Below are 25,479 nucleotides of genomic sequence, written 5' to 3' on the forward strand. Positions count from 1 at the left end.
ATGACGGACAGGGAGGAGGAGAGAGGAGGGAGGAGAGAGGAGGGAGGAGGGAGGAGGGAGGAGAGAGGAGGGAGGAGGGAGGAGGAGAGAGAGAGAGGAGAGGAGGGAGGAGAGAGGAGGAGGAGGAGGAGAGAGGAGGAGAGAGGCGGGAGGAGAGAGGAGGGAGGAGAGAGCAGGAGGGAGGAGGGAGGAGAGAAGAGGGAGGAGGGAGGAGGAGAGAGGCGGGAGGAGAGAGGAGGGAGGGAGGAGGGAGAGAGGAGGAGGGAGGAGGGAGGAGAGAAGAGGGAGGAGGGAGGAGGAGAGAGGAGAGAGAGGAGAGAGGCGGGAGGAGAGAGGAGGGAGGAGAGAGGAGGAGGGAGGAGGGAGGAGAGAGGGAGGAGAGAGGAGGGGAGGAGGAGGGAGGAGAGAGGAGGGAGGAGGGAGGAGGAGAGAGGAGAGAGGAGGGAGGAGAGAGGAGGAGGGAGGAGGGAGGAGAGAGGGGGAGGAGGGAGGAGGAGGGAGAGAGAGGAGGGAGAGAGAGGAGGAGGGAGGAGGGAGGGAGGAAGGAGGGAGGAGGAGGGAGGAGGGAGGAGAGAGGAGGGAGGAGGAGGGACGAGAGAGGAGAGAGGAAAACAGAGATAATCAGAAACGATGAGGCAGCAGCAGGAAGAAGCAACGTAAGCATGAAGCTGAGAGCTGCAGGGTCGATCCTGTCGGGTCCAAAGTTCCTCCCACGGCTCACACAGATGATACCAGACATCCAATACAGGAAATATGAGATTATAACTTCCTGTAGCATCTGACTGGCGTAAAGCTTAGAGTAGATTTATTTACACTGCCCTGAAAATCACTCAGTGTCACACACCATGTAAAATTAAACTAATTTATACAAAGAAATATATATTATATACATCTAAACTAATATTTTCTAAAATCACACTAAAAAACACCAAAACATCATAATAGGTCAAAAACTTAAAACTAACTTGCACAGATAAATCAATAATTCCTAAATATTGATCAAAAGTCCTGGCAGATTATTCCACTTCTGGAGAAAATGTCTTAAGGTGGAGCATGCACAGGATTCAAACCCAGGACCTTCTTGCTTCAGGCAGCAGTGCTGCTAACCGCTCCACTTTTTATCTTTTTGTTGGTTTTTCCCAAATTAACCAAAAAATTCTGTGCTGCAGGACAGACGAGTCACTCTGCTGCAAAAACACATTGAGGCCTAGTCAAAGTCCAAAAGTAAATCTGACAGAAAGCCTGAACACAAAAAGTTTTCAAATATGACATATGTAGCTTTTAATCAAACAACTTTTAATCTGAAATAACCACAGATAAATCTTCCACTGCAGAAATAATGAGAAAAACTATTTTAAAAATGATCTTATAATTTAACAAATTATTAGAATATTTTGACCAGATTAGAATTTGGGGGGAATTTTTGATTATTTTTGCTTTTGTTCGTTTTACTGCAAATCTTAGGCATTTTTGACATTAACATTTTTTTCTATTTCCATTGCAGGACTTTGAGGCTTTCATGTTCACTTTCTGATTCAAACTGTTTTCCTGGTTTGATTTATCAAACTGACAAACACATTAATCCAAATGAGTTTGTTAAATGGCTTCGGTTTAACAACCTGCATTGATCGAGTTTCTTGTTTGGAGGCTGTGACTGTGGAAATGAAACGCGCCGCCCCGTCAGTCACGCCTCAGCGTCTCAAACCGTGATCTCATCCGTCTCTCGTACTCTACCTCGACCGTGATGTGCAGAGGATCCACAATCTGCCAGATCATGAGCGACAGGAAGTCGATGGCCAGCAGCACTCCAACTGTTGCGTAGAGTTTTCCACGGCTCCAAGGGTTGCTGTGTGAGTGGGAGCCAAAGACATGCACAAACACAAGAGTCATCACTATCCAAGGGCATCACGAGCCGCCCGGCAAACAAAGACAAACCACCCGGACAAACAACACGACAGGCGTCCTTGTGATTTCTGGATGACTGGGAACAAATTGTCTCTCTGGATGTGTGTCTTAGCCAGGCGGACGTGAGCGTCCGACAGGATTCAAGGGAGCAGCGAGCGTCCGAGTGTCTCTGCAGGCGACACACACTGCGCTGCAGTGGCTATATTTGTGCTGCCACCTGAAATCATCGTCTAAACACACAGAGTCGACTCTACTGTGGATCTGCAGCCGAGCCGTGATGAAGCAGAACAAGCAGGACTGGAAACAAGCGTCCTTCTTTTAATTCAACAGCTGACTCACAGCTCCTCCGACACAGCAGCGGCCGCTCAAGCATGCCATGACTAAAACGCAGCGATAAAATAAAGGAGGAGACTCGTTTACAGCACTTCTCCTGAGCAGCAGGAGGAAAGCAGCCATTCTGCTCTCGGTGTGCAAAACTTTCTTTAAATAAGCGCTGAGCTCTCAGGCAAATTGCCCTTCTGCAGACATGAAGGGAGCTGAAAGTCAAACTGATTCGATGCGCTTTAGCTCCAATAAACCCCTGAAGGTTGGATTTCTGCATGGGACTTTAATACCATCCATATTCATAAATACTCCATAAATGGCTTAATCTCTTATTCTTCTGCTTGGGTCCTAGAAATCTCACAACACTGCAGAGTCCCTCGGTTTCTCCAGGAGACACACTTCAACATCCGCTTTGTACTGTGGAGCTGCATGTTTGTAGTTTAATGCATGAACAGCATCTGAAGCTGCATGTTTGTAGTTTAATGCATGAACAGCATCTGAAGCTGCATGTTTGTAGTTTTAAGTCGCGCTGTTGCATAAAGACGCCTCCCAAAAGCTTAGTTATGGCGACACAAGCTCTGCAGCTCGGACAAGCTCTCCTCCGCTGCCTCTGCCGCCTGCAGGCAGGATAATCCATCCATGCTTCCAGCAGAGCAGCACAATTAAACTGCTGCTCAGCTGGCAGAAGCTATTTACATGTAGCTTGAGGCTATCGCCCCAAAGCCAGACACCATGACTGAGCGGCTGGAGGCGACCAGAGCCGCCGCCGCGACGGCTCATTTGAGTTCAGTCAAATCATGTCGTTCAGTTCCAGGTGACAGCGGTTCATCATCATCATCATCATCATCATCATCATCATCATCATCATCATCATCCATCACTGTCTACTTGGCAAACAGGTGAAGAAGAGTTACAGAAAACCAGTTATTCCAGTTTGTTTTTAAAATGACATTATTAAAAAAACAAGAGCAAACAAGACAAAAATTTCTAAATAAAAGCATAAATATAAAAGCCTAAAGATTTTTAACAATCGATAAATAAAACTTAAAAAGGATGTAGGACTTTATCCAACTGAAAGTTTACAAAACAGCCAAGTAAATTTAGATATATCAGAAAACTGTGTTGAAGTGGCCTAAACGTTTTTTAAAGTTAGCAAAAGTGCTCAACAAAGAGTTAGCTCCCCTATTAGCGCTTCAGCACAGGTGTGTGGAGGTGATGGATCCTGAATCCTTCAGGTTTTCCAAACTGGAATTTCACTTTTCTAGTGTTTCAACTCCAACATTTCACTGAAAATTTAAACTTTAGAGTTAAATCGTTTTCTAACAAGATGCTAAATTTACAAGCTGGTCAGCAACTTGTTGCTGACGATGAGCAACTTGTTGCTGAAGATGAGCAACTTGTTGCTGTAGATGAGCAACTTGTTGCTGAAGATGAGCAACTTGTTGCTGAAGATGAGCAAATTGTTGCTGTAGATGAGCAACTTGTTGCTGACGACTATCTGCAGTGGATTCCTGGCATCAGGGCAGGGCAGCAGGCGGCTCGGCTCATCCATACCTTCTTCTTCTCCTTCTTCTCGTCCTTCTTGGTGAACAGGGTGTGGACCCACCAGATCTTGGTGAACATGCTGCCATAAGCGAGGCTGAAGCCGAGGCCGAGCAGCCACAGGCGGAACTGCAGGAGAAACATAAAAACCTTGTTTTATTTCAAATATTTCCCATTTAAAGATGCAGCTGAGATTTGGGAAATAGGAATATAATGGAAGAAAACACTGAATAATTTATTAAGTTTTCATTGCAGGAAAGTACTGTCCAGCGTCAGGAAGATGTGAAGAAAACCAAAGTTAAGCTGAAAATCAGGATTTCCTGGATGTTTCTTTGTGCTTTGAAAGCAGCTCTTCATTCTCCACTTCCTGCGGGTGGCGTCTGGACCTCTTCCAGCGTGTTGGAAGGAGTTCTAACATATGCTGAGCTTTTCTTGGCTCATTTTACCTCACTCTGACTGCCTCACACCAAAGGCTGAGAATCCTCTGGCTAACCCCTAGTTTACCTCTGTAAACTAGTCAAACATTACTGTTAATCTGAAAACTGACCAGCCAAATATTCAGAAACAAAACATCAAGATCTGAGCAGCTGATGCACTGAAAAAACACAAAATCTCACTAAATATTTCTGTCTGGTCTCTGGTGCAACCTGCTCTGGATCAATCAGAGAATAGATTGAAAATCACTGAACGCTCAGCATCGCATGGAAGATCTGCTGCTGTTGTATCAAGCTTCCAGAACCTGAAGGTTCTGGTTCTGCATCCCCAGAACCAGAACCAAACAAGTAGAAGCAGAAACCAGCTTCTATGCACCAGAAATTTGGAAAACTTCCAGAAAACTGTAAAGCAGCTGAAACACAGAGTGCCTTTAAATCTGGACTAAAACCCTCCTGTTTTATTACAAACACAATCAATTCATTTAATGATGGATCCTGACTTCATGTCATGTTTTGATTGTTGATTCGACGTTGCATAACTTTGTGTTTTTGTGTTTGTTATGATGTAAAGCTCTTTGAAAAGCCTTGCTCCTGAAATGTGCTACACAAATCAAATTTGATTGATTGAGTGATAGTTTGTCTTTGACTGGAAACAAGGTGGTAATATGTTCGTTTTGCAGTTGAATGTTTTGCATGTCAAATCTATTCACAGACAGACCTCTGCAGGTCAGACGTCTCCGGCTCTCAGAGCTGCAATTTAAAGTTTTTTCTCTAAATCCTTTGAGTTTGGTTTAAATATTTATATTCGTCTTGGAAAACAGACGTTTGTTATCTGCTCAAAACACTTTTAAGAGCATTTATAGTCTGTTTTGCTAATCTTCTGCGAGACTTCAGGTTGTAACAAAGTTTGAAGTGAAAGTTGCAGTTGTAACAACGTCTGTGATGGTAGTTATGGTCTGAATTATGAAGGAAAACTCCATCGAGAGGAGATTCTGCTCGTCCGCCATGTTTTTCACCTGTTGCAGAGAATGTGGTCCATGCAGAGGAAACATGGAAACCTTTGTGTTGCAATGTCTGTTTCAGGTTTAACGAAGGAAGAGACTGTTGAGTCTTAGTTGCCTTGCTTACATTAATCAGGGGATTTTGTGTGCACCTGTTTACATGACCATTTAAAAAATAGTCCAGGTTATCGAGCCTGAAATAGGCAGACAGAGGAGCTGAGTGGCAGCAGCAGGAGGCGATGTTTGAGGAGATGAGAGGACGAGGAGATCCAGGGCCGAAGGTGAGAGTGGGAACAAATCAGGAGAGAATAACTGGACAGGGACAAAGAGCCGAGAAACCACAGACATGGAAATCTCCCGTCTCGCCTCCGCAACACAAAGGCTCAACATGGGTGACACAGACACACTCCCACTCCTCATTAGAGCCGGGTTCCAGCGCCGAGCTTTTCTGGCAGACAGGAAGTCACGGCTTCTGCACCCAGAACCAAAATACTTTCAAAAAGGAAATAAACTCTAAACTTTTGCTACGTTTCATGTCTACATGCTCAGAATCGCAAAGAAAGATCCTCACCGGTCGGCTGCATTTTTAATGAAAACTAACAGTTGTTTCTGAAAGATGCTCAAATCTTCCACTGAAATGGTAACAACTGCCTTACAGCAGGCGATAAAATGCACCACATATTTAGGATAACAGAAGAAAATGGTGCAAAAACACATTTAACTTTATATATCATATCAGAATAAACTCTGGGCTTAAATTCAAGGCTCAAAAGTCATAAAATATACATGTGGCACTGTCAGTCACTACAGAGGACGGTGATGTTTCAAACCGCTGACATAATTAAACAAGACAAGACCAAATATCAATGAGCATATTTTAGGAACGTCGGTTTCAACTTCATGACCTCAATAACAAAACAGCAGAACGTCCCTCATTCAGGCGCCGTCAAAGTAAAACAGACGATTAAAATGGTTTCACTGAATTTTTTTACAAAACAAGGAAAGAGCTGATATGTAACGTCTGCAGTGCTAACTGGCTCATGCTAATGCTAACCTTTCACAGGTAGCATTATTTCTAACCATTAATTCATCTTTAAATACTGAACAAATCAAAAGCAGAAACTAATTTTCACTGGTTAAATTTCAGTTTCAGGTTCCAGTTTTTCCAGTGAGTTTTGTGAGTTTTTGTCATTAAAAACAATTTGTTTAGTTTATGCTGCAGTGACATTAGGAGAGCAAACATGACAATAAGACAAACCAGAATTATAGACTTTAGAAGATAAGATGTTTTGGACTAAAGCTATGAAAATGTGCAGCAAAGTAAATGAAGAACAGGTTTAAAGGAACAGAACCATAACTGTGTTGACGTGTTTGGCTTTGCGATTTCCTTGCAATGATTCAAATCAAAGTCAGCATTTCTCTAATATGTTATGAGACGTTCCGGTGGACTTCTGGTCAATCAGCTATCTGGGTCACCTGCTTCTGCAGAACGAGTTTTGTTTCTTCTCTTATCTGTGTGATAACATGGATCCACGTTAGGTTTCTGCGGTTCCAGTGAGACAGAGGCGAAGCAGAAAAGCACAAAGTAGGATGTATTTAACACTGTTTACGATGGAAACACGTTCAACGCCTGACTGTTGATCTGTTGCTAACCTGAAGTGGATCAGCAGAACTAATAATGTGTTGAACCAGGATCATGCTGCTTAGAGGTGGAGACGTTCCAGTCATGCTGTTATCTCCTCATTTTCTGCTTCTCACGTTTAAAAATAATCACACGCATCCTGAAAAGGTAACAAACTTCATTCTGACTTCCTGTGTTTCAGAAATGGGGACTTTCTCTCTGAACCGTTTCAGCTTAACAGCGAAAGGTGAGAAAAACAGAAAAGCTTCCAGTGAGCAGCAGCTGCTCCTTGATGCCAGAATGATCAGGCTGAGTTCAGATGATAAAAGGCAGCAGCACCTCTAACAACCTCTCATCACAACCCAGAGCTGCAGATTGAGTCCCTGATGGAGTGGAACCTTGAAGCAGATGGCCTACAAAGATAGAGGACCCCACCGGGTGCCGCTTCTGTCAGCTGGGAAAGGAAACTGGGGCAACAGTTCACACTGGTTCATCAAAACTGGACAATGAGAGGTCAGAGAAAAATGCTGCCTGCTTTGATTAGCCTCAAATCTAGTTGCAAATTTCAGACCGACGGGTCAGAATTTAGTGTAAAAAACATGGAGAGTGGATCCATCCTGCTGGACGATACAGTCCTCAGGTCAGAGGTCAAATCATCTTCATCTGGTTTCTGGCTCCACTGATGGGAGGGAACCGCTAATGGGAAGCTAGCCACACTGACCCTCAAACACTAGTCATGAAGCATGAATATAACAGTTTGGAAAACATCCAAACACATCAGAATCTATGAAAACAGTAATAAACGTTTAGCTAAGCAGGCTGAACATTTTCAAAGTTAGCAAACACACTGAACAGAAAGTTCAGTGTCCTCCCTGGTGATTCCAGCAGAAAATACTCTGGGTCTGGAGGAAGGACAGATTGGCATCATGGACCTGCAACAAGCAAATCTGCAGAATCTGGACAGCCTGAGTCGGATCGGTTCTGAAAGCAGAAGGGCAGAACTAAGAAGTCTGCAGGAACCGACCTGACGAAGGATTTATATCAGGAAGAGAAGCCTGCTGTCAAATGAAAGGATCGTAGACGGACGGCGGACTGCTTGCCATGGTAACCCGTTTCAGGTTGGGTTTCCAGGCATCGTTTGTTTCCACAGAGAGACAGAAACACAAACAACAGTTTCCTTCTGTCTGATCTTCTGTGTCTCAGTCATTGTCTTTTCTGGACAGACAGGTGTTTGGTAGGAACAGAGCAGCGATGAGACGACGCAGCAGTTCCAACCATCGTGAAGATCACATCCCGACTCCAAACATCAAACCAGGCAGAGAATTACAGAGAGGCAGCAAAAGCAGCTGAGGCGGACCAGCAGGGACTATGGTCTCCACTTCCTGGAAACTGAGCTGTTAGCATGTTAGCATGAGGTCCGGTTAGCCTCACAAAGCTAACTGCTGCTAAAGATCCAAACTGTCGCCTTCTTCAACAACCTGAGATCCTCAGTGAGCTGCAGCTACATTCAGCTTCCCTTTGGGATAAATGAGCTATTTTTGACTTTGAACCCAATAAATCAAAAACACTCTTAGAAGTTGACAGATGGTGATTCGGTTTCTTCTTTAGACTTTGACTATACCAACATGAAAACCTGGAAACCTGACACCGTCTCTCTGGTTCAGAGTCATAAAAGTGACAACAGAACTGCCACCTGCTGCCTCCAGTTGGGTATTTGTAGCAACTTCTGAGCAATTAGAGGAAAAAATATCAGAGGAAAACAGTTCGGCACTTCGCTACCTTGGTAACATCAGGTGATTAGAAATCCACTTGTTGAGACAGAGAGAGGAGAAAGATGGATGCATGTGGGAACAGTAAAGCCTCTCCTCTCCATCCTGCCCTCTGCCCTCTGCCCCCTCCCCACCCCCGTCTCCCCGGTAACAGCCCCCCTCCCCACCCCCGTCTCCCCGGTAACAGCCCCCCTCCTCCTGTTACCTGGCAGACGACGGGGAACTGCGGTCTGTTGACGTGATGCCGATCAATCCCCAGCGGGAAAACTGCAGCCAGCGCCATCATGCAGCCCACCGCCGTCATGTTGTTCAGGTAGGGCTGCGAGTTCTGGATGTAGCTGCAACAGATTCACAGCAAAACCGTCACACACACACACACACACACACACACACACACACACACACACTGTCTCACACACACACACACACACACACACACGCACACACACACACACACACACACACACACACACACACACCTACACACACACCCCCACACGCACACACACACACACACACACACACACACACACACACACACACACACACACACACACACACACACACACACCGTCTCACACACACACACACACACACACCGTCTCACACACACACACACACACACACCGTCTCACACACACACACACACACACACCGTCTCACACACACACACACACACACACACACACACACACACACACACCGTCTCACACACACACACACACACACACACACACACACACACAGCAACACTGCTTTCTGCTGGAAGGTGACATTAGAAAGGATATGAAAGGAAACAAGTCGGATGAAATGTTCTGATTTTGTTATGCGTTTGCGTGTTTTCTGCTTTCGTCGCTTTTGTCACTCTGAGAAAAGGGCTGAAAATGGAAAGACTCCAGGGTTTCTCCTCTGAAGTGTGATTTCCAGGCACCAGGCTAATTAGTGTTGACAGAAGGCGACATGTTGTCGTCTGTGCAACAGGACAGTTTCAGGTGAAAAACTAGTTTTTCCAGAAAGGAAGGAAAATGTGTTGCGTCTGCAGAGAAGCAGAAAACATTATTTTTCCTAATTAACTGTGAATTAGCAGAAATGTGTTGCAGAACATTTGTTCACAGACAAACTGCACAACTAAAGGTTTGTTAATTTCAATACGAATAAAATTATCATTTAATAAAATAAACCAACGATGAGAACAGTCAGTGATTTATATCACCTGTCAATGAAAACAGATTGATTTACTGTCATCGTCCTCAAATCCCTCAGATCATGAATAAAAGTCAGAAGATTATGTTTGATCTGCTGTGTTTTGTGAAATTAAAAGCTGTTACTTTATAATCCACATAATCTGAAGTTAAAATGGCCGTTCTTCAGACGCCCAAACCGGAAGCTCAACCATGTTCTGACAGATTTGGGAGCAATCTGGAGGTGTGCGTGCCATCACCCAGCTGGGAGTGTGCAAATTTAAAAATAATAAAAAGGAACATTTCCTTACAGAAACCTCCAGTTCTGAACCCACAGAGCTAATCCCAAACTACAGCGTTCACAGCTCCGTCCCTCCATTTATTTTATATGCATGAAATAAATACATGGGCAAGAATTTGTGATGTAATCTCATCATATTCCCTTTGGGGCGTTTATTCTCAGAAACCATCGGCTGTGTTGGACGGAGGTTTTTGTACAAACTGTTGGTTTTTATGTCCTCCTCTCTGTTTTCTCAGTTCTGGCTCCATCTGATGGTCAGACAAGCTTCATCCTAATTAAACCAACATGAGTTAACAGCATCGAATCGAACTGCAGAGGATTTGCTCTGCAGCTCAGACTCCTGCCCTCACGCAGCCCTGAGGCCGCGCTGCGTATTTACACCGCAGCAAACACACATCAGCATATAAACACATTTACTAATGAACACTGACCTTAATCCAACCTTTTAATATGTCTAAAACTTTAAACGCTGTCGGTTTTCTGATCACCTAATCCTCTGTCCTGCATCTTTAATTATAATTCATCCAGGAAATGATTATATTTGTATAAGGGAACTGGATTCAGTTCTGCAGGTTTAGTCGGTTTTAAATGTAAAAATAAACTGCTGTTAAAATCTATAAACATGTAAAGGTCAATTTCCTGTTTGTTTTGCCATTTTCCTGTAAATCATGAAATAATTGAAGCTGATTTTTCCTCTGACCTGAAAAGGTTAATATGCTGCAACACTCTGTAACATCATCATGATGTTTTCATTTCTTGTTGGAAATAAACACAGGCTTTCTGTTTATTCTGACAGATTGTGGTTAAATAGAGATAAACGGAAAGTCAATGCAGGAGAACTGCAGTAAAATCCAAATAGCAGCAGAAAGATGGATCAAAACGGGAGTCTGGTATCGGACAGGAGCATCACAGCTGTAATTTATTTCAAGCTTTTGCTTCTGTTCATTTTGATCTTTACGGCTTACAGATAATAAATCAGAGAAATGTTCAACAGCAGGCCCAAAGCACATTGATGTGTGTTAATGAAAAGTTGAGTGGAAGGAAAAAATGTGATCTGCAAGGCTGCTGGAGTTTGAGTTCCATCCCTGACGTCTGGTTTGTCCAGAACCAGAGACAAAGAAAACAGAGACTGCTCCGTTTCAAATATTACATTTATGTTCCATTACATTAGACCAACTAAATAACTATTTTAATACAGAAGCTTTAAGTATGTTCAAAACTGAATTTACGTTAAAGGACTTAAAACTCAACATGTGAAGAAATGAGCTTTTTAGAAAGATAGAAAATGTAATTTTTGTGATTTATATTCAACTGTATTTGAACTGTTACAATAGAAAGTCCAATGTTTTTATATTGGCTCTCAGACATTCATAGAGTTTCTATTTGTTTATGTTTCTGTAATTGTTGCGTTTTAATTAGTATTTTATTTCTGGTTTTAGCTTCTCCCAAAGAGGCCATGAGTATGAGGAGAAGACTCAGAACCAGCCGCACCGTCTGGGTCCCAGAACCGGAGCAGAACCAGGACGGAGGATCTGTTTTCTGAATCTACTCCAGTTCATGTCTCTTCCTGAACGTTGCTGCAGGCCTGCAGAGGTCAGAGGTCAGGCTCTTCCGTCTCGCCTGGCTGTTTTTCTTGCTCCTAAAACTGATCGATTCTGTTTCTGCCCTCTACCAGAAAACAGCTTAGTGAATATATTTAGTTTGATCTGACTCACACTGTTTGGCAGATGAGAGCAGCGCTGGGTGAAACTGTGTTTGAAATGTAATCAAAGCTGGAAGAGGGTCTGAACGGCACGCAGGAGCCGGGCGCAGATTCCCCGAGGAACAAACCTCTCCAGCTCCACCAAAGGCTTCGCTAAGCTCCAGACTTAAGGGACTTAAAATCACTTTGACCTCAGTTAAACATACAAATACCACCTTAAAAAACCTGTCTGCTCAGACGTGTAATAACATTGCAAATCCCAGTGCAAAAGATATTTATTTTAAAGCAGCTCTATTTGCATTTGGTCCTGGGCTGAGCTTAAGCTGCGACAACAAAACCTGCAGCAACACCAGAGAAATCTCTGCCCGACTTCAAAAGAGAAAAAATGTATTCTTGTTCTGATTCAAATCCAAAAAATGATTATTGACACTTAAGGAGGGAATGCTGGGAATGATTAGAAGACTCCAGGTGTGTTGGAGACATCAGCAGTCCTCCCGCTTTCACCTCTGCACTATCGAAGCAAAGCTTCACGTACGAACTCTGCTCTGCTCACCTCCACTTACAAACATGACTGAACCAAAACAGGCAGGTTCCTGGTCATTATTCTACTGTTCTTCTTATTCTAATGCTCTACACCCGTCTGCATGTGGGAAGGAAAGCAGAAACGCTTCACATCAGTGGTGAAGCACGGTGGAGGCGGCATGATGGTTTGGGCTCGTTTCGCATCAGATAAATGTTGTTAAAAACCAGTAAGTGCAGAGATAAAAACTTCATTTCTTACATTTTTTATGCATAACATTACTTTTCACCAATGTTTTAAGATTTTAATTCCATTTTAAAGGATTCAGTTTTATTTGATTATTTTTATTAACTTCATGGAAAGTTTTGCTGCAGGAAACATGAGATTTTCCAGACCTGAAGGCAGATTGGTGACTAGTTCCTCTGTCCAGGATGTTTTCATTTACTAATAAACTATAGTCTTTTATTTTCAATGCATCTATGTGCATTATTTATAAATTAACATTTGGTGATTAAATGAGACGTTAATGTTTGGTTTTGGTCCAACAGTCAGTCTATCTTCAACAAACCAAGCAAAGAAGCAAATTTCACCAGAGACGATGAAACTTTTAGTTTTTGTTTTCAGAAAACAAAAGTGAGGCTGACTGCAAAGGAAAATAAAAACATTGTTTGGTTTTGAATCAGCCTTATTTTCTTCAAATGCATTTTTACTGTCATAAGTCTGTGAGGGGAAAATCATCCGGACTTCCTGCGAACCCGTCAGCGATGCAAACAGAACGACGTTAAATAAAAATGATAAGAGGAGAAAGGAATATTGTTCCAATGAATATTTCAGTTTTATCAGGACGGACGTGTTGCTGTGTGAACTCACCGCACGTTGCCGTTGTAGATGTTGAAGGTCAGACAGACGATGCCGAGCAGGATGCCGAGGCCGGCGAAGACGGACACCGCCGCAAACAGCTTCTGAGACAAGAGGCGGTACTCCTCCAGAACCACGGTCCGGTCCGCCGGAGGCTTCCCGCCTGAACAGGAAACCAAAGAGCCTTCAGAGGTCTGACACACGGAGAGTTTCAGATGATAGAAAATAATTCAGTTCCACTTTTACAAACAGCAAAATCTGTAAAAACTGATAGAAAACAGAAACACGTTGACTTAAAGCTGGTCTGTTCTCTGCGACTCACTGCATAAAAAACCGAGTGGAAGAGCGCTGGGGGACATTTCAATAAATTTGACTATGAGATCTGATGCTACGGTTGCTGATGTAAACAGAATAAATGTAACAAATAAATGAGGTAGCTTCCCTCCAAACTGTCATGGGAGTTTGGAGCAGCAGGGCTGAGAAAACAGTTTTTACGTTCAGTTTCTGTTTTCCTCCTGAATTTGTTCGAATCAAACAGAAGATTTACTGCTGTAGGTTTATCCAGTTCAGCGGCACACAACCAACCAACAGTCATCACACCAGACCGATGGATCAGTCACTTCTGCTTCCCTCCACACCGTTTCTGTCACACCGAGGTCTGGGCTTTGACTAGACCAAAGCAACAACTTGATTCATTTGCTTTTCAGCCATTCTGTTGCAGATTTGCTGCAATGAGTGTCAGTAGGCAGACAGACAGACAGACGGACGGACGGACAGACAGACAAACGGACGGACAGACAGACAAACAGATGGACGGACGGACGGACAGACAGTCTGTTTTGCAGTCTCGATCAGATTCCATCCAGCATGTTGATGTTTAATATCTGTTTCTTTTCTCTGTGACCTTCATGAAAACATCGACAATCTTCACATTTTGCCTCATTTAAGATGCAGGAACAACAGCTGGGAATAGAAGAACCTTCATTTCCTCACAACAGCAGTTTGTTTGAACCCCAATCAGCTCCAGATGGCAAACACTTTGCACAGCAGCTCTGACTCCATGGCTTCTTGTGTGTGTGTGTGTGTGTGTGTGTGTGTGTGTGTGTGTGTGTGTGTGTGTGTGTGTGTGTGTGTGTGTGTGTGTGTGTGTGTGTGTGTGTGTGTGTGTGTGTGTGTGTGTTTACAGGTGAGTGAGTAAAAACCTTTACAACAAGGCCAAGGTTAAAAGGTTCTCTCAAACCGTTTCACTCTGTCTGGCTCTGGCAGTTATGCAACCTTTGCTACAAATTCAGCGTCTGGCCTGAACACGAAGGTCAGACACGCAACTCGTGCAGCATTACGAGCTGCAGCATGCAGCAGAGAGTGTTTAACAGATGCAGGTAAGAGACGGGACCGGACCAGGGTGGGACCGGACCGGGCCGGGGCCTGGCCGGCCGGCACTACAGAGAAAAAACACTAACTACGTCCTGGAGGCTCCATGTTGGGAACCTGCTACCAGGAAAAACTTTTATTTGTGGAGAAATTCCCTCTGTGACTTGGATTTCCTTTGTTGGAGAAATGAGTCGGAGCCTCAGACGGCTGCCTGGGAGCAGGAAGGTCTGGGGTTCGAGTCCCGGCCCGGGCCCTTCCTGCAAGGTGATTAAGTTCTCTGCAGATTCCTCCTGCAGTCCGAAACCAGGACTGATAATTGATTGATTGGTTAATAGGTTTCTAAATGGTGTCTGGGTAAAAACCATGGGTGGAAGAGTTTTGCATTCCCATTTATGTCCATCATGTCTGAACTTCTCCCTCCAGTGAATGTATCTGATAAACAACGTGGCATTGGCCTGTAATGGCTAGCAGCAGTTAGCCTGGACAGCTAGCACCAGTAAATAAATCCCTCTGGTTTCTGGCTTCCTCAGTTAAACTGAGCATTTTGTTTTTCCCAGATCTGAGTTTCAGACTCTGCCTCTCTGCTGTATTTACAGTTTGTGAGCAACGGGCCTTTTCTGTCCAACCCCCCACCCCAGAGTACTGAGACTACAGCACTGCAGCAGAGCCACTGCAGCAAACACTGGCGAAAACAAACTGCTTCATTCAACACCTGCAAACAGTGATCCAGTAAATGTGTCAATGACCTACAACTATGTCCCCAAAGCTTCCTGGTGATGGAAGAACAACAACAAACTGTTTTTATTCCAAAACGTCTCACATTGTTTCCATTTCCTCTGAACGTTCTTGCTTCTCTGTGTCCAGCTCTAATCTCCAGGAGTTTTATTAGCTGTCACGGTAATGACTTTTATTAGCACATTTTAATCTCTCTGCTCATGTTGCTCACTGTGTGGCTGCATGATGACGACCTGCAGGTTTCTCTGTTGCTTTATTCTTACCCCTAAACAATAAATATTACCAAGGTCATCTTTCCAAAATAAAGGCTTCGGTTATTTAATAAGATATTAAATATATTTTACTTAGTATTACATCATAATTCAGTTATGGAGTCTGTGGTCATAATTGTGTAACTGCAGACAACATGAGCAGGTTCTCAGGAGCAGATGATGAAACTCAGGTTTGGATCAAACATGAGGCCCATTCCGGCTCCACCTCCAGTTTCACACCAGAAACTGTTTGTGAGACTCGAGTTTTGAGATTTAGGATGTTTTCACACCAGATAGTCCAGTGAACTGGGTTTGATTAAGGATCAAAGTTGCAACATTTGATCCATTTCCAGCTGCTGTGGTTTTTTTTTCCATTAAACTGATTCAAACCAAGCAGAGCGTTTCAGGGACCTGTTCCCCTCCTCGCCTGTGGGGGCGCTGCATAAAGAATTTCTGAAGAAACCGACACAAAAACCTCTGAAGAAGACACTGAGCAAAACCTTCGTCTTCACAAGCAAAACTGGAGCAGCGTCACATTTTAGCGGTTAGTGGATTTCTCTTTTGTCTTTGGCTAAAAACCACGAGACATTTCCACTGCTAATGCTACGCTAGCGCATGTGTTTTGGTTGTATTTACCCAGAATGCCCTGCAGTCCACTTCCTGCTTTTGGAGCAGTCTCTGGTTCGCTTGTTGTTCACATATGCACTCAAACCGAACCAGAGCTCAGTTTCATCCAAACTGGACCGACTGAACCGGACTTTCTGGGCAAACGGACCGGTGTTGGATTAAAGCGGATTGATGATGGCTACTGGGAATGAGAGCTGAATTCCCGGCACACAAAAAGGAAAATCCCAACAAATTATGCATCCAAGCAATCCTCAGTGAGTCTGATATCAGAACTAACAGGTCAGAATTTCCATTTAATAAAACATAATGTGAGACTCCAGCGCTGAGTTTGAGATTTGTGACCTCTCCTCCATGTTTTGTTTTATCCACGCAGTCAGAGGTTGTTCGTTCTGCGCTGAGTAAACCTCTCCCCACCGAGAGTGAAACTCTAAATAAAACACCAGGGGCTTCAGTGGTGAAGGAATGTGTGTATTAACCACCGAATTATTCATGCTTGCGTAGCTTTACACCAGAAGAACTCCTCAGTGGTTCAAACACGGGCAGATGGACAGGGAGTCTCTTTTACAGCCAGCAGCCTCCGACTATCTGTCTGCATGAATCTGCGCCTGCCTGCAGATCCATGCGTGTTCATCTGAGCACAGCATATGCAAATGTGGACTAAATAAATCCCACACGTTTGTGGATCGAGACTTCAAGCATGAGTGAGCATGCTCAAGTGCGAGGCCGCGGGAAGCCTTTCTGCATGCGCGGAGCGAGGAGTGTGTGCATGTCAGAGGGGAAGCAGAGCAGGAGCGTCAGCGCTGCGTGAAGCTGATGTGTCAGATGTCAGAGGAAAGTGTCAGAGCGTCGTCCCTGCAGGGCGTCAAGACGCCCATCACGCTCTGTTTAGATGCTTGTCACCTCAGTCACACAGCGAGTACGTAGCTGGTGACATCTGAGCAGGGAGAGAGATTTTAATGGCATGGAGAGTGTTACCTTCCACATTGTCATCAGGATTTTTCACTAAGAATTTTATTAACTGGTTGCAGTTTCAAACTCAATCAACAGGTGGCGACTCTGAGCTGGTTGGGCAACTTTTAACATAATCAGTTCAGCTTTCTTATGATGACCAAAGTTGAGAACAGTGGCATGCTAACTTCTGTTAATCCGCTAATATCAGATAATTTTTCATTGACGTCTTTAGCAATTTTGGCAGCTGTGAAAAAGTTCATCTCCCCGAAACCAAAGACTTCATTTATTTAACTGTTTTGTAAAATTTCAGTTGAATGAAGTTAAACATCTTTGTCAAAGTTTTGGTTTCTGAATGTTTAGAATTATTTAAACATGTTTTTAATCATGCTCTTATTTTGAAGTGGGTGAAGATTGTTTCATCCTGTACCCAGAATGCATCAGTGTAGAACAGTGGCGGTTTAAGACCCCTGATATCCAGCTAGCAGCACTTCATAACTGTCTGTGGAGCATATATTAATCCAACATCAATATTCAGATGAGTAAATTCCTCTGAAAGCTGATGGAGCGTAAACGGCTGTCAGACTTCATCAGGGCTGAATCTCTGCGTTGAGGCTGATTGACATCTCAAAACTTTTCTAAAGATCCGACACATAATCAACCAACAAACACCAATTTATAGTTTTATCAAAAGATTTTGTATTTCGCAAAGATAATTCAAAGCAACAGGCCTATCATTACTTATTTCCATCTTGAACAAAAGCCCTGCAGGACTTTTTCATCTGAACACATCAGATTTCCTCCAGACACTGAGGTTTAAATGTTTCTCCGATGCCAGATTCAGGTGGAAAAATCCACCAATTCATCAGAAAAGAAATGAGAGTTTAGTGGAGAAAATATCCAGTCCCAGTCAGACTGACACATACTGGTTGTTTCTTTTGTTCTGTAATGTTTTGTTTGGGCCAAAGCAAAGAGCCACTGGAAAAGGCTTTTCAAAGGTTTAATAAAAGGAGAAAGTTGTAGGGTCTCCACAAAGTGGAGCAAGGGGCAAAGAAAAGAAAGAATCTCACAATGAGCCATGAAAAACCAGGAGCTTAAATACTGAGGTAGTGATGAAACGTCACAAAAGCAGCAGATGAAGCGACGGCGGCGGGAGAGGAGCAGCTGTGGCAGCGAGGGAGGAGGGAGACGAGGGCCGAGGGTGCAGAGGGAGCCGAGGGTGCAGAGGGCGCAGAGGGAGCCGAGGGCGCAGAGGGAGCTGAGGGCGCAGAGGGAGCCGAGGGTGCAGTGGGGGGGCCGAGGGCGCAGAGGGAGCTGAGGGTGCAGAGGGAGCTGAGGGTGCAGAGGGAGCTGAGGGTGCAGAGGGAGCCGAGGGTGCAGTGGGGGGGCCGAGGGCGCAGAGGGAGCTGAGGGTGCAGAGGGAGCTGAGGGTGCAGAGGGAGCTGAGGGTGCAGAGGGAGCTGAGGGTGCAGAGGGGGGGCAGAGGGTGCAGAGGGAGCTGAGGGTGCAGAGGGCGCAGAGGGAGGGCCGAGGGAGCTGAGGGGCGCAGAGGGAGCTGAGGGTGCAGAGGGAGCTGAGGGTGCAGAGGGAGCTGAGGACGCAGAGGGAGCTGAGGGCACAGAGGGAGCTGAGGGTGCAGAGGGAGCTGAGGGTGCAGAGGGAGCTGAGGGTGCAGAGGGAGCTGAGGGTGCAGAGGGGGGGCAGAGGGAGCTGAGGGTCCAGGGGGCCGAGGGGGAGACTGATGAACACAGAGGAACCGACTGAGACTGAAGGATCCTCAAACCAAAAGGGAGAATAATGATCTATGATCTTATGCACACAGAACAAAATACAAGAAACTAAACGACAAGGAATGAATTCATATGGCAACACTTTGCTAACAGTAATGAACACAAAGAAGTTAATTTTATGTGGGAAGACGCGCCAGACATGAATAAAGCAACTAAAGCTTGTTTGTCCAAATGCTAAAAACCATCAAAATTCTCTTTTCCTGTTTGAGGTTTTAATCTGTTTCAAGTTTTAATCTCCAGTTGATCAGCAGTCAGTACAAAAACACAGAACAGCATCCAACAGGAACCATTTCCTGTCATACTTCAAAACAAGAGTCCACTACAGATGCTGCGTCTCCAACTTATAACAGCCTCTTATTATTATCATCCATAATAACAATGACATTATTTCCCCTGATAAAGTGATAAAGGTAAGAAATATTGTTCCGTCTTAGTGTCACAAAGTCTCGTTACAACCGATTACCAAACTGAACGTCTTAATAATTCCAGCAGCAAATAAAACAATAAGTACTACACATTTCCTTTACTTATTTTAAATATTATTAAGACATTGATGCAGTTTTGTGAAGAAATGTATTGAACCCTTTCATGCATGAATTATGATCCTTAGTGTCAGGATTTCTTTCCAATTATTTGATTTGATTTTCTTAAGGCATAAAAAATGGAAAACATTTTTTTGTAGAAAACAAAATTATTTTCTTAGGTGATCAGTTTTAATTTTCTCCAAATACAAAGTTGTTATTTGAAAAATACATCAGTTGTATTGTTCTTTAGGGTTTATCCGATGTCAATATTGTTTTACCTGCGAGAGTCGTCTATAGAAGGAGGCACTGTCGGCCATATTGGATTTAACAAAAATAATTTCTTGCATTTGCAGCTGATGGCCAGAAGTTAATAGTGTATTTTATGATGCATTTATGACATAAAAATCCAGAAGAAGCACAAGAACATGGTTTTTAGAAAGCTGTCCACTGTACTGACCACGATGCATGAAAGGGTTAATTTATGCAATATCTGGATCTGAATTAGCTGCTCAAAGGTTGGGTTATTTTTTGTTTCACTGGTTTGTCACTGTCATTTTCAAAGCAACAATCAGGTTGTTTACTGCGCAGGAACATTTTTGATCTCAGCTTTTTAGTGTTTCCCAACAGAACGCCGCTTCAAACCCGTTTCAAACTAACATCAGGCTTTATGACAGACAAGAGGAAAATATTAGAGGCTTTTAAATTCCTTCAAGGGATCTTAACGACTTTCTAAGACTTCTGAAGACTTGTTTTCATCAAAATCCTTTACTGTTTGCAGCACTGAGGTGCTTGTGTCCATCTTTGTCGAACGTTTCAGCAGCAAATTCAGCCTGCAGTAATGACAAAGCTCCACAATTGTGCATTGACCCATAATTTTACTCTTCATGTAAGGAGTGAGAGGAATGTGATGTTTATCATAATCCAACATCGACCTCAGAGGGTTTTACTGAATAAGATGCTTCACCTTCACATCAAAGTCAAAACAGACAACTAAATATGGAGCCAGAACCAACAATGATGAATGTATTAGAGAGAACAACTAGCCTGAAGGCAGCCAACGTGTCACAGTGCTGGAGTTCTTTAAAAAGCATGAGGTGCAGTGAAAGTGTCAGAATGGAGTGGAGGCTAAATTCACACCAGCTCCAGATCCGGCCTGCGCTGCGAACAGACAGCCGAGCGATGTGAAATGACAAGGCTCATTGGACCTCGGTGCCAACTCCAATCTAACTCAGCAAAACACTGGATTAGCCTTTGGCTCATCTGGTCAACAGAACAGGGAGGCTGACAGACCAGCGGACGGACTGAACCGTCAGCTGCGGCTCGCCGCTCTGGTCTCACAAGCCAAGTTTCACAACTCAGACCCACGAGAAATGATTTCTGAATGTTTTTACTGAAAACATGGCGGTAAGTGGAAAAATCACCCACTTTCCTTTTGTTAAATTACATTTATCTTTGTTTCTCAGGAAAAGTTTAGTTTTAAAATATTTGCAATGTCAAGAAGAAAATGACAGAATAATTTTCTGGTGTATAAAGGCTGTAAGTTGTGGACGCCTAATTTTAGGCTCAGCTGGTTCAGTGACTGGGATTCAAAGTAAACCTCTGGTCATATTTAATGAGCTGCCAATCATGGAGCGCTGAAACACAACGCAGATAGCAGCGCGTTTGAACAATGAGTCACCACCTCATTTCACAATCACAACTTATCATGCCTGAAATTATTTAACAACCCAGATTCAAACGTCAGTTTCGTTTCTTGAGCCTATTTAGTGCCTGGCTTGGGATGCTAATAGTTAGCCAAGCTAGCATTTTGTCTAGCAGGTTTCAGGTGTGAAGGTTTCAGGATTAGCAAAAATAACGCTGCCATTTTGGAGTTTGTGGCATTTATCTGAAGCGAAGATGCTCAACAGTTGAGTTGAGCTTTTGTTTCCCTCCAGAAACGAGACAAACGATCTAAAGCTTGTCCAGAACAGTTTCAGTAGGAAACACCTGACTCTAACTTAGGCCAGGTAATTGACAACATGAAGGTCCAACACTTTTCACTTGGTGCAGTTCTCTTTCACACTTCACTGTCAAACCATTTACCCAGAATGCCCTGCGCTGCAGTCCACTTCCTACCCGGAGTTCGTTTGTAGCCAGACCAGAGTTCACAGCTCCATCAACGAACCGGACTTTCTACACAAACGGACTGGAGTTAGATAAAAGTGCATTTCATTTTTTAGACTTTCAGAGCCATGGTTCTGGAGCAGGACTTGGATCCGTCCTGCTCCAGAACCAAAGTGTCTCAGCAACGTTTTGATTTAAACCTCACATTTTCCCTCTGTCTAAAGGTTTTCATACATGAACCCAGTTAAGAGCCGTCGTTCCCTCTGGAGAATCGCTACACAAATTGGCCTGTTATGCTACCATGTTAAATATGTGATGGGAATCTAAAGGTTATAGATGTGAGTGAATGAACGTACAGGAAGCCGGAGTATTCCTGAGTGGGTGTGGATGTCAGCTGTCCTTTCACTCATTGTGTCTGCAGCACTGATGCTCCTGATCCTATTGATCCTATTGATCCTATTGATGCTATTGATCCTATTGATGCTATTGATCCTATTGATGCTATTGATGCTATTGATCCTATTGATCCTATTGATGCTATTGATCATATTGATCCTATTGATGCTATTGATCCTATTGATGCTATTGATCCTATTGATCCTATTGATGCTATTGATCATATTGATCCTATTGATCCTATTGATCCTATTGATGCTATTGATGCTATTGATCATATTGATCCTATTGATCCTATTGATGCTATTGATCCTATTGATCCTATTGATCCTATTGATCCTATTGATAATATTGATGCTATTGATCCTATTGATCCTATTGATAATATTGATGCTATTGATCCTATTGATCCTATTGATCCTATTGATGCTATTGATCCTATTGATCCTATTGATCCTATTGATCCTATTGATGCTATTGATCATATTGATCCTATTGATCCTATTGATCATATTGATGCTATTGATCATATTGATCCTATTGATCCTATTGATCATATTGATGCTATTGATAATATTGATCCTATTGATCATCCATCCTGGATGAAAGAATCGGGACAGGCTGTTGCCATGGAGACCCTGTGGCTCTGAAACAGTTGCCACAGCGATTAGAAGAAAAGCCGAGCCGAAGCGGTTGTTAGGGCGACCGCGCAGCGAGTGAGAAAGTGCAGCGCGGTGCAGGCTGGTGGTGTGGGGGGGCAGCGGGGCAACAGGGGGGGCAGCAGGGCTGGTAAGACCTCAGTGAAATGATTGGAGGGGTTAAATGGAGAACCGCTCTGTTTACTCCACCCTGTCAGCGTGGAGCAATTCAAGCCCCCCTCCTCCCACTCCTCCACTCTTCAAGAGGAAGACTTCCCTGAACGCAGTCAGCCCCAAAGAGCAGGAAATTACTCACTTCCTCCCAACAAAAAGATGTCACATGGCGACGCCTTTCTGTGGTGAACAGTCAAAACCAAAATGAGGCTGCAGAAAATAAGGCAGGGCAATTTGTCAACGGAGGCAATTAAAGACGTTTTGTATCACATCTGACCCTTTTGAGGCAAACTCAGCTGCTTCTCACACATTAGAGGCTTCTGATAGCAACAAGGCAACGCAAAGAGTCAGACATGTTTACGGATCAACCATGCTTCACCGCGGACGCTGACCTGGAATCTGAGCCTCTTCAGGACTCAGTTCAGCCTTGGCAGGCGCCTGTTTCCTTAAAAGCCTGAAAAAGAGCAGCTTTCTGTGAGCCACTGGGACACGAAGGATTGATCAGTGACACGCTCCGTCCATGAACAAGTATGTCACCTCTGCAGGGAGCAGCCAGGCCAGTAAACAGGCGCAGCGCTGGCCGTGGTGTTTGAGGTAAATCAACATTAACGGGTTTTCACTGCGAAGTCGGAGACAGGCTGCAGACTCCCAGGCAACATTACGGTTGGTGAGGTCTGAGCTGCAGACGTTCTGGTCCAGTTTGCCTGTGAGGTGTCAGGCAGAGACGTTTAGCTCATTAAAACGTTTCCTGCTCATTAAAAAAAGTGCACTGACTGTTAGTCACGCTCTCTGCTGGTCATTAGGATCCATAAAAAATCCTCTTTTTTGCAGCATTTAACCTTAAACCTGCTTTTCTTCTCTTTTCCATTTGATAGCTGCAGGAATTACAGAAAATCACAACCACTTGAACATCCACTTGATGAGCGGAGGGATGCATTTACTCAAACCGCTCAGAGAATACAGCATCACCTGTTCAGAAAGCTTCATACGGGGGAAGCAGCAGCAGCCTGAAGACTGACAGCCAGCGAATGCTGCCAATAATAACCCTTCATCTGAAAAACCCAACTACAGCCAATTGGACTTAATGTGCATCAGATTTGACACAAATGCGTTGATGGAACTCTACCCTGCCCCGGTGCGATTAACTGCCCGCCTGCTGCAATATAACGCACAACCATTTTCAAAACATGATGCAATGCCTGTATTGAAAGGCTTTTCTCTAGTTGCAGTGGAGAGCTTTAGAGGCAAATTGCTGCAGACTTGAAAGATTTGGAAAAAGACATCGGAGTTGTAATATTCTGAAATGATTGTGTAGATTCCAGGGAACCGTTGATCAGAGAGATCTGGTTTACCACAACATGAGAGTTAAATCCGATACATAAATGCAATGAAGGGCAATTATCAGAGTAACGAGACGCTGAGATCAAACATGAGACGAAAGATGAAGAAACGGCTTTTTAACTAGACAGAAACCAACAACATTCAATCAGGATGGATGGATGACAGACGGTTGGATGACAGACGGTCGGATGACAGACGGTCGGATGACAGACGGTTGGATGACAGACGGTTGGATGACAGACGGTCGGATGACAGACAGTTGGATGACAGACGGTTGGATGACAGACAGTTGGATGACAGACGGTCGGATGTCTCACCGATCCAGACGTCGTTGTTGAACCAGCTCAGGTTCATCTGGGAGCTGTCATAGTAACCAATCTTCTTATAACTTCCTCCTGCAGAATCAAGAGGAACAACAGGAGCTAATTATGTGTAAGTTCTTCTGTCACAGAGCTAGTAAACATGTATTTATAGCGCAGGTATTTCTGTCAGCGCAGCCCACGAGAGCAGCAGAAATGAGATAAACTGCTAAAGTAAATGATGGATGAAAAGCAGCATGGGGAGGAACAAGGGGAGAGAAGGAGGAGAGCTGGACCAGGATGCTGATGAGCTCCGGGTCGGATCAGGCATTCCAGTCAGGTCGCCTCATCCTGGATGTCAAATTACCTCAAAGCCACGGCAGGAAGCCACAGCGTCACGGAGACAAGGGGGCGGATTAGAAATTTTCATCCGTTAGGACGCCAATGAGAACAGAGGTGGAGAATAATCCCCACCTTATCTGGAGCTGGGAAACTCATTAAGTCTCTGGTGACAAATAGGATGCCATTTCCAGAAACAGCTTAAAACCGAGAGGCTTTTGGCCAATTAGAGCGAAACCTTGAGTCACCACATTCCTGCATTAAGGCTGTTCGCCTGCGCCGTTACAACGTCAAGACTGCAGCAAGCAGCTGCAGCAGCTGAGAGCAGCTGCAGCACCGTTACTCTGAGTCTCACTGGGTTTACCTTGCAGTTGTTCGATGAGGGTCATTGCCATCCTGGAACCCTGAGCGTCAAACACCACGTGACCCTGGAGAGGACAGAACTGGGTTAGAAAACACACACACACACACAGGCACACAGGCACACACACCCCTACACACACACACACAGGCACACACACACACACACAGGCACACACACCCCTACACACACACACACACACACACACACACACACACACCGTCTCCTCTAACACATCGAGCATCTCTGATCAGGCTTCACCGCTGGAAAGTCTTAAATCAGAAAAACACGATTAGCATCGATTAGCATTTAGCAGCTACATGTTAATAACTCAATTATTGGACAGATGATCAATAATCGACCGACCAATGAACGACATTTGGACCGCTTTGTCAATTTAGAACAAAAAAGTCCCAATAATCTG

At 44.1% G+C, this 25,479-nt stretch overlaps 1 pseudogene; it reads right to left on the reverse strand.

Annotated features, from left to right (window-relative positions):
* LOC129379977 (gamma-aminobutyric acid type B receptor subunit 1-like) overlaps positions 1–25,479 on the reverse strand; it is an 85,968-nt pseudogene that overhangs the window by 6,416 nt on the left and 54,073 nt on the right.

This window comes from Poeciliopsis prolifica, unplaced genomic scaffold, assembly GCF_027474105.1.
Source record: "Poeciliopsis prolifica strain line A6 unplaced genomic scaffold, Auburn_PproV2 SCAFFOLD063, whole genome shotgun sequence".
In the NCBI taxonomy this organism is placed as follows: Eukaryota; Metazoa; Chordata; class Actinopteri; order Cyprinodontiformes; family Poeciliidae; genus Poeciliopsis; species Poeciliopsis prolifica.